The sequence below is a fragment of the Limulus polyphemus genome, unplaced genomic scaffold (assembly GCF_000517525.1).
Source record: "Limulus polyphemus unplaced genomic scaffold, Limulus_polyphemus-2.1.2 Scaffold8513, whole genome shotgun sequence".
NCBI lineage: Eukaryota > Metazoa > Arthropoda > Merostomata > Xiphosura > Limulidae > Limulus > Limulus polyphemus.
In genome coordinates, this window is record NW_013674123.1 from 5,586 (window position 1) to 10,395 (window position 4,810).

The following is a 4,810-nucleotide window of genomic DNA, read 5'->3' on the forward strand; positions in this document are numbered from 1 at the left end:
TTTGTCCCTGAATATGAAAGTTCCATCTTTCAAAAGCACTCGGGTTATAGGGTTTTTATTCATTTCTATCAAGACTTCTTGAACCTACATGTTTTTCTAACACCATGCATGGTAATATATGTGGTTCTAAATATCTTTCCACCAGTCAACAGAACAAAATTTTCCACATTTTACTTAGTGCTGTTTGAATCCTTATTTATTTTATTATTAATGATATTGATAGGGACATAATTATTAAGGTTTCCTGATGATGAGGATAAACAATTGAGTATTTTTAACTGTACTGATGATGTTAACATAATATGGAATGACCCTAATTAGTTGTTAAGTTGGACAAATGTTTGATAAATGATCTTTAATCATGTGCAAGGTAATGCATTTACTTCAAGATATAATTTTGATCACATTTAATATAGATGAGAACCCATTGAATAGCATAACTGAAAAGAAAGGGATATTGATTACAAGTCGAAAGAGATTATACATACCACTAGTTCAGCCTCACTTGGAATACTGTTTGAATTTTGGTTTATATTTCTTAGAATTATAATAATAGAAAGGATATTGACTTAATCGAAGAAGTTTAGATAGGGCTATTAGGATGATTCTGGAGATGTAATAGTATTAAATAGGGATAGGTTAAGTTATTGTACTTTCTTTAGAGAAAAAAAAGGGTAAGAGATCATCTTATTGAAGTTTACAAGATTGTCTTTACATATTTGCATATAATTTAAGAACATCAAGGGACCTGATGGTCCATCTAGGCCATTCCAGCCTAAACTAATATTAGGGTTTTTAAATTAAATTTTAAATAGTGAAAAAACAACAGACCATTGGATTTCACAGTCAAAATTAGTAGATGTATACTGCAGTTTGATTCTGTCTTTAATGATTAACAAAAAACAGTTAATAATTGTACACGTAAATTGACCTTTCACACCATGCGAATGTCTAGTTGAAACAATGCAAATAAAATTGCTTTACCCGGTAACCTGAGACAGGAAACTTGTGACAAGACAAGATAAAATGTAACCCTAGTAAGATACTTCAATTTAAAACCTATATGCATGAATCTATATATTGATAAATGAAATGAAAACTGTCAATAACCAAGTGTTAAAAATCAAGTATGAACCTACATATTTATCTATTAAACCTATAGGAGAGATTTTGTATTCAATTGGTTTCATGATCCACAGATACATACCTGCTATGATATAAAGCAAAACTGTTGTCAAGGCAACGTATTGTCTGCTTACAGTTCCAATTTTTGTATCAACTTATGAATTAGCAAATAAGGACCACAGATGTCCTTATATGGCTTTGTTTATTATAAGGACCACAGATGTTCTTATATGGCTTTGTTTATTATAAGGACCACAGATGTCTTTATATGGCTTTGTTTATTATAAAGACCACAGATGTCTTTATATGGCTTTGTTTATTATAAGGACCACAGATGTCCTTATATGGCTTTGTTTATTATAAGGACCACAGATGTCCTTATATGGCTTTGTTTATTATAAGGACCACAGATGTCCTTATATGGCTTTGTTTATTATAAGGACCACAGATGTCCTTATATGGCTTTGTTTATTCAAGTTAAATGACTAATAGGTATTTATTAATGGTTTTAAAGTTTTGTTTGTGTGTTTGAAAGTAGAAAATACTTCTGGATATAAAAAAACACCCAGAATAATGAGAACTAACATTTGATATATCTCTGACTGTTATTAGTCAAGCATCCACTCACAAATGCCCTGTTTTTGGTGCTAAAATTCACACATTAGTCACTGCTAAATCGAGGAGAAATGTTTAGTAGTACTTTTTTTTTCATTTTGATTATTGGAGATTTAAATATATTTGCAAGGGAGACTTTGCACTCACACAATTCTGTGGCCAAGAACTATGATTCTCTAGGAATCTCTACTAAATTAAAAATAAACTCTCAAAGCTAGCTCTTATCATTAAAATATTTATCAAGCCTTTCTTTAAATTAACTGTATCTACCACATATGAAGGCAACCAATTCTGAAGGCCATCTACCCTGTTTGTAAAATAGAACTGTCTTAGCTGAAGATCACTTCTATGCTGTCAAAATTTATATTTGTGGCCCTAGTCTTACCATTCTCACCATTAAGTAAGAAATAAGATGATGCATCAACATTATCAATTCCCTTAATTGAACTCTTTTAAGATAATATAATTTCAGAGACCTTAAAGGGTTGTTAGCTTATGGAATGAGTTGCCATTGACTATAGTGGAGACCGACACTTTACAGGAGTATAAAATAGGTATTGATAATTTCTTGAAAAGTTTAAATTTCTAACCTTTTCAAAGTCTGCCACCATTGTGTTTAGGACACATAAGTGAAATTTATAATGTTATTTTATAGATTCTTTCTAGACTGAATCGCACAACATTGAAAAGACCAAATGTGAGTCAGGAAAGACTACTGTTGTAAGGCTACAAGAAACTACAGCTGCACATCATTGTCTTCCCAGAGTGAAAATTAGGCAAGAAGGTGCCAGAATCTCGACAGTTTTAGGAGTGTTTGTTTGATAAATGGCTGTGGATCTATTAGTCCAAAAAGGGGACAAAGTGTATTGCTTTACATACATGTATGTGAGAGCACAAAAGATAATTGGGTCAAGTAAGACTGAATGCGTCTTCTTCCAGAGGACTTCAGCTTGCCATTAAAAGGATAAAGTATTCCTGTCTCATTGACTTAAAGGGATAAGCATGTGATATTTTGGCTAAAATATCCAAGTATTATGAGGAAGAGAAACTGACCATTCGGAAGAATTTGGTGGAAATATTATCCAGCTTTATGTTGCTTGAACATCCTGGTTTACTGTTACATGAAGTTGGTTGTGGACATGATCCTAAACTGAACTATTTGTGGATAGAGGACAACTTTTCCATTCATAACTGGATGGGGAAAAAAGTGGGAAGCTTAAAATACATCCATCTGATATTCTGAATGAGGATTTACAAGTCACGGCTCTGAAGTTTTTATGCAAAACTTGTTTGAATTTACAAAATATTGAAAGTTAGGCTTTTATAAGAGAAGAACAATTTGTGGTGAGCACTCACTCAAAATTTCATGGTTTTATGTGAATGAATCTAATAAATTAGAGATGCTGCAACAGTGTCAGCAACGAGTATGTCTTTTCCTGTGAATGTTCCTGTTCTCTGAACTGCCTTGGCATTTGCCTAAACACACACTTTTTCAACATTGATTCAGCATATGCTAAAGTTAGGTGCGTCTGGAAAAAGACAAGAACGTTAAACTGCAAGTTACACATTATTCTTAATTAAGTACAAGTATTTATATAATCAGTCAATATGTTTAAAAGCCTGTGACATTGATGCTAAATCTAATTACTTGGTCATTTAATCATTCATACCATGAGTTGTAATACCCCTTATTTTTGAAATCGATATAAGAACCTTAACCTTTGTCTTTCTGTCATTATTGTGGCTTGTCTTGTTCTTACCCCTAATTCTATAAAATAATAGTCAAGAACATTAGAAGTTCTTCTTTATATTATACTAATTACACTTTGTTATAGTTAAGTGTGTACAATGTATTCAGAACATGCAACTTGCCTCTCCACAGAACAATTAGTTTGTGCCTTAGTGCTACTCAGAAAAAGTTTTTGGCATATGTGCCAAGCAGCTGAAAGAGTTCTCACATGTGCATATAATAACATGTACTGTGTTTATCTGTTATGCAATCAACATTGATACTGCTATACCAATAGGATGGTGAGAAAACTTCATACTTTCAGGTATGAAAAATATTTATTTGTCTGCTTCTTTGTGAAGCAAGAAACATATCAGATACAGGCTAACTGGTAGTGGAAGAAACATATCAGATACAGGCTTGTTGATGGTAGAATAAACATATCAGATACAGGCTTCTTGATGAAGGAAGAAACATATCAGATACAGGCTTCTTAATGGGGAAGAAACATATCGGATACAGGCTAACTGGTAGTGGAAGAAACATATCAGATACAGGCTTGTTGATGGTAGAAGAAACATATCAGATACAGGCTAATTGGTGGTGGAAGAAACATATCAGATACAGGTTTCTTGATGAAGGAAGAAACATATCAGATACAGGTTTCTTGATGAAGGAAGAAACATTTCAGATACAGGCTTTTTAATGGGGAAGAAACATATCGGATACAGGCTTTTTAATGGGGAAGAAACATATTAGATACAGGCTAACTGGTAGTGGAAGAAACATATCAGATACAGGCTTGTTGATGGTAGAATAAACATATCAGATACAGGTTTCTTGATGAAGGAAGAAACATATCAGATACAGGCTTGTTGATGGTAGAAGAAACATTTCAGATACAGGCTAATTGGTGGTGGAAGAAACATATCAGATACAGGCTAATTGGTGGTGGAAGAAGCATATCAGATACAGGTTTCTTGATGAAGGAAGAAACATATTAGATATAGGCTTCTTAATGGGGAAGAAACATATCAGATATAGGCTTCTTAATGGGGAAGAAACATATCAGATACAGGCTTCTTAATGGGAAAGAAACATATCAGATACAGGCTTCTTAATGGGGAAGAAACATATCAGATACAGGCTTCTTAATGGGGAAGAAACATATCAGATACAGGTTTCTTAATGGGGAAGAAACATATTAGATACAGGCTAATTGGTGGTGGAAGAAATATATCAGATACAGGCTTGTTGATGGTAGAAGAAACATTTCAGATACAGGCTAATTGGTAGTGGAAGAAACATCAGACACAGGCTAATTGGTAGTGGAAGAAACAT

The 4,810-nt window shown here is 33.2% G+C and overlaps 1 protein-coding gene across 1 annotated transcript in view; it reads left to right on the forward strand.

Annotated features, from left to right (window-relative positions):
- LOC106475395 (leucine-rich repeat protein SHOC-2-like) overlaps positions 1-4,810 on the forward strand; it is a gene marked incomplete at its 3' end in the record, with an annotated part of 23,824 nt that overhangs the window by 984 nt on the left and 18,030 nt on the right. The window lies entirely within an intron of this gene.